The 13,981-nt window shown below is 42.6% G+C and overlaps 1 long non-coding RNA gene across 1 annotated transcript; it reads left to right on the top strand.

Annotated features, from left to right (window-relative positions):
• Window positions 1–13,204, top strand: LOC132534328 (uncharacterized). Its single transcript, XR_009546053.1, has 4 exons — window positions 1–62; window positions 8,774–8,970; window positions 9,411–9,646; window positions 12,859–13,204. It is a non-coding gene; the product is annotated as an uncharacterized LOC132534328 (long non-coding RNA).
• Window positions 13,205–13,981: the final 777 nt, after the last annotated feature.

Consider the following 13,981-nt stretch of genomic DNA (forward strand, 5'->3'; position numbering starts at 1 on the left):
TGCACTATAATGTGTGCCTTCAGCTGAGTGCGCTGTGGCCTAGCCCTAGCATCTTCTGAAAGGTAACGACAATTACACTCTGATGGTGGTGCTAGCGATGGTGATATGTTAAGACCCTGCCAGCCTTCTTTGTAGAGCTGCTACCAGTTCTGAAGAAGGAGATTCACACATACTTTTAACATATACATAAATACAGTCTCCTTATAGTGGTTCAGGTAGGAGCTGAGGAACCATTTGGGCAGACATCTCTTCTTCAGATGCTTCTGTTTTTCAATACAAGTAAGAGTCAATGGAAACACAATACGTAAAGTCACTCACAGTTCTCTCTGGATCCAAGCAAGAGAGCTTCTGTGGCTGAGTCTATACCCCTGGGGTATGGAAGTCCCACCAGCACTGATCTAAACTGCAGTGCCCCTGGCATATAGCACTTTCTACTGCAGATACATGCCTTAGAGAAGGTGTGCACTGGTCTTTGAATTTTGATCAGGAATATCCCCTTGTGAAAGAGCTGCTTGAATTTGGCTTGCTGAGGTTGACAATGTAAATATGATTTAATTGATTAATAGGCACTAATAGCTGCTAATTAAGAAATAACCTGTGAGCTGGGGAAAAAAAAATCCCACAAAACAAGTCTGTTGTTATTTAGACTATAAATGGAAGGAAGGCCTACTTCTGACTAGCTTCCCTGGCCTCTAAGCAGCAGTTCCAGTGTAGGACCAGAGGGCTAGATGCCTTTTGTAATTTAGGTTATGAGTAATACATGCACATTAACATGTTACCCAGAATCCCCTTTCTTATGAGTTTATCCAATGTGAAGAACTGAGCTTTGTTGGTATGAAATCATCCTCCCTCTCTGATCTGAAGGTCATCTGTTGAGGAGAACATTCTCTCCTGTTGCTGGTGTAGGTGGATTCCTCCAACAGGCTACACCGGCTACAAAATCCTGGACTCTTCTTGCATTCTTCCTCTTTGTCAAAAACTTTCTCTGCTGCTAATACTCATGAACAATGTAATAAGTAACTTCCAATTAAAAATTTCCATATGTGGCAAAAAAGGTAATGAATGAGTAAGTACTGGCTGCATAATGGAAGCCTATTAGCTGAGTGAATATATGCTTTTAAGCCCAATTTCTATAACACTTTTGTATTATCTCCCATCAGAAGAGAACGTGCAATTACCAATTTTATCTTATCACCGGCTTCTTATTAAATAGTGGTAAAGGAAACTTCCATTCCAGGAGTCATAATGTGATTTTTGATTAATAGAGGGATTCTTATGTGACAAGAATATTTCTCCCAGGCAGAATAGATCCATGGATGTCTGCCTCACTGACTTGTAACTGGAAGCTGTAGCTCAGATGGAATGCCAATTCAACAGTAAAACATTTGCTTCTGAACAGGAATCAGATTCTCAGACTTACTCAGAAACCAGCAAAGACAGGAAAAGAGGGGATGTTGACTTTTCAGGCACTGATGTTTATGTAGTTGGTTGCAATCATAGTCTTGAACAAGACATTGGTTTGTGTATAAGATGTGAGACAAACAGCTCATGGGCTTGTATAGTTTCTACTAGTCTTGTCCTGAATCTCAGTGTTAAAATTCCTCTGTCCAACTGCTGCCATCCCTAGGGGAAGTCTAGGCTCTTTGTGGCACACAGTTAATACCTGTAAGTCAGTGACCCAGATGTTAGCACTCTCTTGCATTACCAACTGCACATGAACATGGTTTACATTTTTTAAAAATATTTATTTATCCCCTTTTGTTGCCCTTGTTTTTATTGTTGTAGTTATTATTGTTGTTGTTATGGAAGTCATCATTGTTGGCTAGGACAGAGAGAAATGGAGAGAAGAGGGGAAGACAGAGAGGGGGAGAGAAAGACAGACACCCGCAGACCTGCTTCACTACCTGTGAAGCGACTCCCTTGCAGGTGGAGATCTGGGGGCTGGAGCCAGGATCCTTAAGCCAGTCCTCGCACTTTGTGCTACCTGCACTTAACCTGCCTGACTCCTCATGGTTTACATTCTGATCTTTCAAGCCAACTTAAAAACTTTTTTTGTTACTAATAGCTTGTTACAAGACTGTAAGAATACAATTTATAGCTCCACACCACACCTAGCACCAAAGTTCCATATCTCCCCCTCCCTCCTCCCAAAGATATGCACCAGAGTTGTCATATTTCTTACAAACAGCTTACTTGCTTCTGTTTTATTTGGATTTATTTATTTTTTTTTTTGGTAAGTTCATGTAAACCAGGTTCGAATGAAACATCTGGTAGTTGTCTTTCATCTCTTTACTTATTTTGCTAAGCATAATCACCTCCAGTTCCATCCATTTTGTCCTAAGAGATACAGTATCATCTTTTTTGATTTGCAGAGTAGTATTCCATGGAATATATATCCTATAATATCTTTATCCAGGCTTCTTCTACTCTTTGGCTACTGTGAATAATGCAGCTATGAACATAGGGGTGCATATGTCCCTTTGAATTAGTGCTTGAGTGCCAGCTGGATAAGTGCACAAGAGTGGTATTGCTGGATCATAAGGTAACTCCATTTTTAGTTGTTTAAGGACTGTGCATACAGTCTTCCAAAGGGTCTGCGCCAGTTTGCATTCCCACCAGCAGTGGGGCAGAGTCCCCTTTTCCCCACAACCTGTCCAACACCTGTCATTTCCTGCTTTGTTGATGGAATCCCCTCTCAGGTGTGAGATGGTACTTCAGTGTAGTTTTAATTTGCATTTCCCTAATGATAAGAGAAGCAGAGCATTTCTTTATGTGTCTGTGGTTAAGCCAACTTTGTAGAGAAGTTGCCTGAGAACTTTTCCTTGCCTCCAAGTGGCCCGTGTACACAGGTAGGGACTAAAGCGGATTGTAGCAGATGCAAGACGTGACATGACCTGCATCCTCGTCCTTCATTTTCTTTTGGGTGTACAGAGCCTTCTTCTTCTTAGTTTGGATGGCTCCAGTGGATTTTGCTCTTTGTGTTAACAGCTACAGGACACCAAGCAGGCATCAAAGTACATCTGAACCTCAGTTTCCTCAGTTGGAAATAAGAATGTCTCTTCTCCGGGTTCTAACTGTGAAGACTGAAGGAGACAGGGTTCTAATCCACAAGTCTCACCATAACAAATAGTGTTAACCCAGTGAACACAGCTCAATTCAAGTCAGTGGCTTTCAGTCCCTCATCAAGGCTAGTCATCCAGATACAACCTTGTCTATATGCAGGGTAGGTATGGTCAGTGCAGGGGACCCATACCTTTGACAAGTGGGGAAAATGTATTGTCTGTCACCTTGACAAAGTACCTGAGACAACACAGATCATTCAGGCTGAAACTGTTCTTTCAGAAATCTATCATGAAGGGAATAACTGAGCAGGTATATGATGTGTATGCATGCCAACGTTTAGTGAAGCCAACAACTATAATGGAGTGATAATGGAGCTGCTGGTTAGCTATTCTGTGGTGCCTCCAAACTCTTGGGCTCTGTGGGGGTGGTGAGAGAAGATATTGTCAAAGCATATCTGAGGTTGTAGAAATACAGTCACCATTTAGTAAGTGGGAGTCAATTAAGCAAACAAAAGATGTCAGGTGATTCTATCAGCAAAAGACTTGGGATATATGCCCAATTAAAGAGTAGCTGTTGTTTCAGGACAGTGTCATTGTGAATTATTTTCTGTTTTGTCTCTTTTGCATGCTTCTATATTATGGTTTTTAATACTAGCCCAGATAGGTGACGTATTTCATCTTTAGAATGTGTTTTTGGGTGAGGTCTTTATTTTAAATTGAGCCTTGAAGACACCAAAAAAGTTATACTTATCCTGGGTCCAGGAGCTGGTGTGGGTTGAGAGGCTCTTTCTGAATCACCACCCCCCTCCTCAGTGCCCCCTTCTCAGAGCACTTCTCTGTGAGTGGAAGAGAATCACCTTCCAGGATGTTTTCAGGAACTAGACCCTTGGTAGGATGGTAGTGCTGCTCCATCATCTGGCAGCCCAAGTTGCCCTCTGGTCAGGGTAACTCATATGGAGGTGATGATCTGATGGTCAGAGCAGACAGAAAACGAGAAAAACAAGGAAGAGGCACTCAAGGGCAAGAGGAGACTCAGAGCCCAAGGGGTGGAGCTCCAGGCCTGTTTGATTTCTTTACAGTTTTGTTACACAGTTTTGCGATTTCTTGAAATGGAGGGTGCTTTGGGTTGCAAAGACAAGGCTGTGGAGGGAGCAGAGATAAACACAGCCTTCTCCAGGGGGGAGGGGTAATTGACTTCTTCCTCAGGAGAGTTTCCTTTTTAAGGCAGAATGCTATAACTGGAAGGCCACAGACGTTGGCATATGAAGACAGCACAACCAAACGCAGGTTGTTTTTGGTTCCTGGGTATAGGGCCTTGTCATTAGCCCCCGGGGTGTGGTTTAGCCTGGTCTGGCTTCCTTTAAACCCCATTGAACATGGTGCAGGACCCTGCCCCCACCCAAAGCCACCTGCAGCCCCTTGAGTCTACAGGATGTAGCCTGAGCTGACCCCAGGTGACTTCTCCAGTTACCTAACTCCAGCACACTTCCTCCTAGTTTCTGGAACTTGGCTGTTCTCTCATGATGTCTTCTGATAAAGCTGAGTTTCAACACATGTGGTTCTCTTTGCTTGGAAGCCTGTCCTTTTTCTCTGCATGCTGAACTCATCTTTCAGGAACTATTTTTTGTTGTTGTTTGCTTGTTTTATTTCCTTCCTTCCTTCCTTTCTTTCTTTCTTTCTTTCTTTCTTTCTTTCTTTCTTTCTTTCTTCCTTCTTTTCATCAGGAAGCCTTCCTGATTCACTTGACCCTTTAGAAACCGTTGTTATATGGCTTTATTTTGTTTTATCTATATGTTTTTTTACCAGGGCTTCACTACTCCAGACCAAGTTTATTAGTTAGAAACAGAGAGACAGAGACAGAGAGAGAGAAGGTAACACACCACAGTACCAAAGCTTTCTCCAATGCCATGGGGGCTGGGTTCAAACTTGAGTCCTGCTAAAAGCAAAGCAGCATTCATCCAGATGAGCTAGCTTGCTGACCCTACTATGTGTTTTTATTTGTAGTTACTATTCAGTCAGAGTACTGCTCAGCTCTGACTCAGGGGAATGCTGGGGATTGAAGCTGCAACCTTAGAGCTTCAGGTATGAAATTCTTTTGCATAACCACTATGCTATCTCCCTGCTGTCTACATTTTAAATACCTAGGAATTAGCCACATGAAGGAAGAGGGGAAGTTATCCACGTATTGGGGTATTTTCCTTTTGAGATTGTAGGCAGTGTTATGAACTCCAGCTATAAACTCAGTCTTAAAAGTTTCTATTCAGAGATTTTTATGAGTGTTTTTTAAAAATATTTATTTATTTTCCCTTTTGTTGCCCTTGTTTTTTATTGTTGTTGTAATTATTGTTGTTATTGATGTTGTTGTTAGATAGGACAGAGAGAAATGGAGAGAGGAGAAGACAGAGGGGGGAGAGAAAGAGAGACATCTGCAGACCTGCTTCACCGCTTGTGAAGTGAATCCCTTGCAGGTGGGGAGCCAGGGGCTCAAACCGGGATCCTTATGCCGGTCCTTGTGCTTTGTGCCACATGCGCTTAACCCGCTGTGCTACTTACTGTCTGACTCCCCAGAATTTTTTTCCATTTATTTATTTATTTATTTATTTTTAATTTATTTAAGAAAGGAGACATTAACAAAGTAGGATAGGAGGGGTACAACTCCACACAGTTCCCACCATCCGATCTCCATATCCCATCCCTTCCCATGATAGCTTTCCCATTCTCTATTCCTCTGGGAGTAAGGACAGAAATTTTTATTTTGGTTCCTCCTAGTTCTCTGTCCTCTAGTTGTTCAGTGTTGCCATTTTTTTTTCTCCTGTGAATCCTCTTAGACCATGAAAGCAAACAAACACATGCTACAGAAAAAGTATCCTAATTCATTCACATCATCACAAACCCTCTTTTGGGCCTCTCCCTGACCTTGCCCTCACTGTAGAGCAGCAATGGTAGGGATGGCCCCACTCTCTGAAGGGAGGCTGGCTCAGTCAACTCTGCTACTCAAGGAAGATGGGTCCTGATCTGAGTGCAGTCTAGAATGTTCCCAGCTATGACCATGGACTGTGAACTCAGACTAACAGGGACTCAGAAGTCACACAGGCTCCTGTGCTAAATATGAGTAGACATGGGCCCAAGTTAGATGAATGGGGGTGAATAGTTAATTTTATTCACAGATTTTTTTTCAAGACTGTAAGCTACTCTCTACCCTAATTAATCTTTCTAGCCCTTTTTTTCAATTCTGACCCCATCTTCTCAGACAGTATTTTTGTCCAATTCCATGTTTGCTACCAAACTCAAGTATAAACTTCAGTAGCCATAGGCCTCTAGGGACATACCCAAAATAGACTTCTACTCTTCTTTACAATAAAACCCCCCTAGTCTCATCTGCTCTATTCCTACTTTTTGGTTCCTGTTCATTAATAATTTTGTCCTGCTTGATGTCTAACCACATTTTAGCCACAAAATTGCAGAAGCTATCATGATTCCATCCTTACTTTCCAGGGCAGATGATTTCACCAATGTGTCCTACAACTTCACCTCTCCAGAACCCAATCCCACTAGGGAAACATAAAAACAGGCTGGGAAGTATAATTGATCTGCCAATGCCCATGTCCAGTGGAGAAGCAATTACAGAAGCCAGAACTCCCACCTTTTGTACCCTATAAAGAATCTTGATCCATACTCCTAGAGCTGGAGAAATGTTAGGGGAAGATGACCAGAGGGCTCTGAACTCCAACTCTATCAGGACCTGGAGAGAGAAGGGGGAAAAGGGAGGGACATTTGGATGTAGTAATAGGTCTAGGTGTGGCTTGGAAAGGAAGAGAAGATGGAACCATAGGAAAAAAAAATGGGCAAATATATACAAATATAGACAGGTAATTGTAGAAATAATAATAGTTAACCCATATCTACAACCTTTGCAGAACTACTGTAGCTTCCAATGGAAGGAATAGGTGTCCAGAACTCTGGTGGTAGGAATAATGTGGAGTTGTACCCCTGTTATCTTGTGATTTTATAAATCAATATTAAATCACTAATAAAACTTAAAAAAAGAGTCACGTAATTCTGAGACAAATGGGGTGATACTCCATGCCCTATGGTGCACTTTACCTTCTTCACCCACCAAACCATTTCACAGAATAATGAATATCAGTCAATAAAAAAATATGGGTTTAATTAAAAAACTTTATTTCTAGGATTATTTTTTTTTGCCACCAGAGTTATTACTGGGCCTCAGTACCAACACAGTGGCTCCAATGCTGCCAGTGTCTTTTCCTCCTCCCTTAATTTTCATGAAGACAGAGAAAAGCAGAAAGTAAGAGCAAGAAAAAGACACACCAGCAGAATTGCTCCAACACTCACAGAACTTCCTTCCCCCACTGCAGATTCAACCAGGGGGCTTGAACCCAGGTCCTCACCTACGGTGACTTGTGCCCATACTGGGTGCACTGTCTGGACCCTCTAAGATTCTTTTGAATTGGTATGTTGTATTTTCTTTAACTCTTCTTCTGTTGATGGACATTTAGGTGGTTTCCAGTCTTTTGCTCTTAGAAACTGTCTGGCAATAAATAAGCTTTTGTTTAGTAATTCCCAGAACTATATACACATGTGAGTATATTTGTAGTATAAATTCCTAGAAGCAGAATTGCTTCAACACTGAATGCAGACAACTAATGCCACACTGCCCTTCATGAAAGTTATGACAATTGACATTTCCCACAGCAATGATTTGACCACACTGTGCAAGTCACAGAAAAATGTGTCCAATGCTAGAGTTTCCCTAAGAGGAACTGGTTTGAAAACTCAGTTCCAGTTTCTGCTAGAATTTGCAGTGGGCAAATGATTTTGACCTTAGTGTTTCTGCTTTGAGGAAGTCAGGGAAGTTCCCTCTTCAGTGTTGGTCCCTCCCTGTACAACCCCAGTGGAGGGCCATGATGACTGAGGTTTAGGGTTGGACATGTGAGCCAGGTTGGACCAATCAGAACCCTTCCCAGGACTCCCACTGGAAAAGTTAGCTGACCAGTCACTCTTGCTCTATTTGGGTTACAAACAATAAGGCTGATGTGGACTTGGGGTCTTCTGGGATCAGTTAGGTATTGAAAACAAACAGAAGTTTTATTTGCAAATGAGTGAAAGTAAAGGGGAGCAGAGTTGACTGGTGTAGACAACAGTTCAGAGCTTAGATCTAGCTCCTGGAATGGTCTGGTCTCTATTTCCGGGTGATGTAACAGAATACATTTTCTGTAGAGCTGAATTTCTGACATTTTCAACAACAAGAACAACAACAGCACAAATCCTGACTGATGGAATATTTTACATGCATTATTTCACTAAACTGTGCTGCCTTATAAAATGGGAATTTTTCAGGGCCCTGAAGTGGTGGACTGAACACACATGTTACAATGTGCAAGGACATGGGTTTGAGCCCCTGGTTCCCACCTGCAGAGGGAAAACTTTGCAAGTGGTGAAGCAGGGCTGCAGATGTCTCTCTCCCTTCTGCATCACCCTCTTCCCTCTCAATTTCTGGCTGTCTCTATCCAATAAATAAATGAAGATAATACCAAAATTTATAAATGAGATTTTTTTCCATTTTATAGATTAAGAAATTGACAATGAGTTGAAGAAAATTTCCAAAGCTCATAAAACAAACAGTAGAATTGAATACAAATTAATGTTATCGAATTCCAACAACTGTGATGTAATTTTTTCATCTGCAGTGCTTCCAGCAGCACCAACATGGAAAAGAAATAGTGCTGGTCACAAACACACACACTTCTTCCTGCTTGTCTCTGAGACGATATGCATCCAGAACACCTGCTCAGGTTCCATGAATGCAATCTGTGTTTGACCCTCCTAGAATGTTCTAGTCTTGACAAGAAAACTATGAGGCACACCAAAGCTGATGAAGAAAAAGGTAAGTAAATCTCATATAAGCTTTGTGAAAAATTCTGGCAGGGGAGACCTCTGGGATCCCTTTTAGGTTTGAAATATGGTCTTTTCCCTCCCTACTCCTCCTCCCTGGTGGTCTATCTACCATTCATATCAGTCCAGAAGAAGACTCACAAGTCCTGACAGGACTTTCTAGAAATGGCTGAGGTCCCCCCACACACACCTGGACAGTCAGTCCCTGGAGTCCAACAAACAACTCCTTGATTTCAGGCATGAAAGAGTTTTTTTCAATCTCTCCCAATTTATTGTTTATCTGTATTCTCTTGGCTATCTAGATCAAACTTCCCCTCCTTACAGACTATAGTTTAAAGTGTGTTGAATGAAACTGTAACTTAGACTTCACATATGGCCCCATGAAAAGCCAGCTCTATTTTTGGTCTGAGGTAGTTGCTTGACTGTTCCTAGGGGCAAAATATACATGAACTTCCATGATCCTGGGACCCACTGAGGATGACGGCACAGTTACAGATCAGCCAACTGGGGCTGAAAGTTCCACGTCAATGCCAGTCACTGGAAGTGAGGTGATGGCAGAGTTACACTAAAGTGGGAGGATTCAGCATCATCCCTACACTCAGAACTTGGAGGAAGAAAATCTGGAATTGCACCTACATATCTCAAAGGAGACAGTCAACAAGGCATGGGTGAGCAAAGTGTGAGGTGGGAGGCCCAGGAGGAAGCCTACAGGTTATCCAAGGATGCGTTCATCCACCAGGCAGCTTGTTGGTGTGCAGGGAAACCTGGATGGTAACCCACGGAAAAAGGAAGAGAATGAAGGAAACAGAGATAGGGATGACCTGGTGGGTGAGACAGGCCAACAAAGAGGGACTGAGAGGGCAGTAAAGAGGAGTGTGAGTCACAGACTAACGTCTGGAGATCATGAGCAAGTGGGAGCAGAGGGCTGGCGATGATAAAGAAGGGGGAAAGAGACCAAGGAAAAGAATGATTTGAGTGTGGATTTCCCAAGGTGTTTGTAGAGATGGGTGACTCCCTCCCTGCGATGCTTCACAGGACCTGCCCTGGCAGATCCTGCCTCCTCTTGGAAAGCTCTATGGGAAAAGCTGTGCTGCGATTAAGATCTTTTAATTAAGAAGCCTTTTGCACAGAGTGCAACAAGAAGCCGATGGAGAGCTTGCTCAAATTGGATTTTTTTATAACTAAAAAAATAATAAGAGAAACTTGCCCTTGTGTAAGAGAGAGGGCTATAGCATTTTGAAAGGTACCTTATAACTAGCTACTTGTGAATGAATTCATCCGCTGCTTCTGTGCTTCATACACAGTGTGTTAGAATCCCCACAACCAGAGTTACTGAAGAGTCGCTGTTTGCTGAATGCTTTCTCAGTGCCAGACTGATGCAAAGTGCACTGTTTAAGCTGCTTTCTTCATAGTTGCCTGGGGAGGCACCTACTCTCCCTTTCTGCACATGAGAAGACCATCAGCCTCTCAGTATGGAAGACATCTCCTTACTTGTGGGGAAAGTTGATTAGAGAGGAGAGGCCTGATTTCTCTCCATTTTACTCTTCCTCTTTCTTTGGATTCTTTTTTGAAAATTTTTATGAGTAATTTAATAAGCATTAACAAGATTGTAAGATAACAGGGGTTCAATTCCATACAGTTCCCACCACCAGAATTGTGTATCCCATCCCCTTCATTGGAAGCTTCCCTATTCTTTATCCCTCTGGGAGTATGGACCAAAATTCTTTATGGGGTGCTCTGGCTTCTGCAATTGCTTCTCTGCTGGACCTGGGCATTGGTAGGTAGATCCATACCCTTGGCTTGTTGCTATCTTTCCCTAGTGGGGTAGGGCTCTGGAAAGATGAGGTTCCTGGACACATTGGTGAGGTTTTCTGTCCAGGGAAGTCAGGATGGCATCAGAGTAGTGTCTCTGGCTATATCCTTCCTGAACGTGCACAGTGGACCTAAACTTTCCTCCTGCCTCAGCTGTCCCCTGGGAAGAGTGTTCTCTGAAACACTGAGGATCTGTGGTGGCCACTTCAGGTCCTGCACCCAGGCAGGGAAAAAGGTGCTCAGTACCCTTGTGCTCCTTCCTTCAGTGTTGGCAAGACCTTGGGTCTGGAGACACAGGAGCTGTTTCCTGGGTGCAGGGCTGGTCACATGTCAATGTGCTCACTCCCCTGCCCCCTGCAGTGTACCTGGTGTTGGATTTATCCCCAGGACTGATTTTGTTTTTCTTTCCACCCTGGTTTTGAGTGATATGGTGATCTTGTTTCTTGTCCTGAGGCACAGATTAACATCTAGGTTGACCCAGGACTGCCTTTGAGCCACCATACTTTTATACTGGGCTTCCATCTTCCTGAGTATACCTCTCTCTGACTTAGATTCAACCTGAAATTAACTTCATTCTTTATGTCTTGCATAGATGCTAGCCTCTCTGTCTCAGAGACTTCTGCTGCCACTGATTCACAGAATTCCTACTTGGCTGACCGGGTTTAGGTTGGAGGGAATATGGCTGCCACTCAGTCCACTGAGCCAGACTAATCAGAGGATTCCCTCTTCTTGGCACCAATGATTGGTTCTAGAAAATAACGTGACCCAGTTTGGACCAATCTAGGGCCCTGAGACTTTCATAACAGCTTACTGGTATGATATGGCTCTTCCCTGTAAAGCCATTAGAACCTTTCTGAGAGTGAAGCAGAAATAGCCAAACAACTTTGAGAGATACTCAGATGTACAAACAGCTACCAGATCTTTAAATCTCACTGAACTTGGAGATTGTATGCCCCTTGGACTTTTCAACTTTATGTAAAATGATTGTTTTTCTTAAGGGAGTCTGGATTTTTTTTTTTTTTTTTTGATACTTGCAACTTTTTCTGTGAGTCACTACTCATTTTCCAACACCCAGCCCCAAGGTTTGGCAGAAGACACAGCAGAGAAGGTATGGCCAGAATCTGTCATTTGTCCTAGTATCTACTTATGGCTTTTGCTTATTTGTTTTTCCATTTGAAATCTTTTTTTTTTTAAATGGTGCTTTTTATACTTGGAAGGTAGGATGACTGTGTACAGAATCTGAAAAAAAATCCTTATGATAAATTTCAAACACATATACAAGTCGAGAGAATAACACGAACTGTCTTACGGGTGTTTAACATACAAGCACAAAATTCTTAACTTCATTTGAGAAATATTCATTGAGCTCTTGCTGTGTGATAGACAGGAACTGTTTCATGTGTTGGAGATCCAGCAGTGATGAGACCCAGGGCTTGATCTGCTGGAGCTTGCTTTCTGGTAGGGAGGACGGGCATGAACAAAGTTATACAAAGGTATATCAGATGGCAGTAAGTGGTGAGAGGAGGATTAGTCAGGGCACTACGTGAATCACCCTTTGATGACTGCATCTGAGCTGAGACTTGAATGCTAAGAGGTAGACCATGCTGTCTGATGACTTGGTAGGAAGATTCCTGGCAGTCTGAGCCATGTGTGCAAAATTCCCACTATGAAAAAGGATAATTGGAATGGGATAGGAAGGCGTGTCACCAGTAGAAAGGTTACAAGGTGGAAGCCAGCCAACCATGAGCCAGGACTGAGCTCTTGGGCCCAGACCACCATGTTGCCAGAGAGAGTAATTCATACACATCATAGTTTCCCCAACCCTCAACTTCCCAGCCCAGTTAAGGATTGGCCAGCTTTTTCTGTAAATGGGCAAATTTTAAATATTTTGAGTTTTGTGCACCCTAATGCCTCTTTGATGGCTTCTCAATTCTGCAGTTTCACTCCAAGGCAACCAGAAATAACATCTAGATGAATGGGTGTAGCTATGTATCGATAAAACTTTCTTTGAAGGTTCATGATTAGTCAACAATTTGTTTGACTTTATATGTTAACTCTTTTTTTTCAGCCACCAGGTTCCAGATGTTAACATGATGCCAATCTGACTTCCCTGGGCAGATGACCTCACCACTGTGTCCTGGAGCCCTGCTTCCCTAGAGCTCTGCCCCACTAGAGAAAGAGAGAGACAGGCTGTAAGTATGGATCGACCTGTCAATGCCCATGTTCAGCGGGGAAGCAATTACAGAAGCCAGACCTTCCACCTTCTGCACCCCATAATGACCCTGGGTCCATAGTTCCAGGGGGACGAGGAACAGGAGAGGGGATGGGATATGGAGATCTGGTGGTGGGAATTGTGTGGAATTGTACCCCTTTTATCCTATGGTTCTTGTCAGTGTTTCCTTTTTATAAATAAAAATTTTAAAAATTTAAAAAACCTTTCTTTGAATACTGATTGGACTTTCAAAATTAAAATAAAAACAATTAAGATGAGTTTTTTTTTTCATTCCTTTTTTTTCTTCCTACCAGGGTTTTTCCAAGGTCTTTGCAACTGCATGAGCGTATCATTCCTGGTGGATCTCCCTTACTTTTTAAGATAAAAAGAAAGGAAAGAGATAGAGAAGGACAGATACTACAGCACTGCTCCACCTCTCAGGAAGCATCTCTGCACAGTTGTTTGGAGCTTCAAACCTGAGTCTTTGTGCGTGTTTGAGCATGTGCTCTACCAAGTGAATTATCTGCTGGTCTCATATTTTTGTTGATTGATCTTTAAAAACTGAAAGCCCACTCAGAACTTTTAGATTGCACAATAGACAGCAGCAGTGTCCTAGTTCTAACATTTATCTGTATCCTTCATATAAATGTAGTCCAGTATCTCTTTCTCAAATCCATCCCCCTTCCCCACATTGGTCCACAGCCTGTAGTTTTGCTGACTGACACTGGTTGTCTAAGTGTGCCCCGACTGCCATAACAAAATGCCATATTCATAAATATAGTAGCCCTGTCTAGACAAAGGTCCTGAGTGTCCTTGATCTCTTTTACACTGTTTGTGTTCACACTGCTGCTCCCACCCAGAGGACCTGCTTTCTCCCATGTGCTCCATACATGGGGCAGCAGGTATTTGGTGGCCTAGGCATTACAAACGTTGAAGCAAGCTCTCAGATGGTTTATAGTCTATTCCTCCAGGATCAGGA

Source organism: Erinaceus europaeus, chromosome 18 (assembly GCF_950295315.1).
Source record: "Erinaceus europaeus chromosome 18, mEriEur2.1, whole genome shotgun sequence".
NCBI classification, from domain to species: Eukaryota; Metazoa; Chordata; class Mammalia; order Eulipotyphla; family Erinaceidae; genus Erinaceus; species Erinaceus europaeus.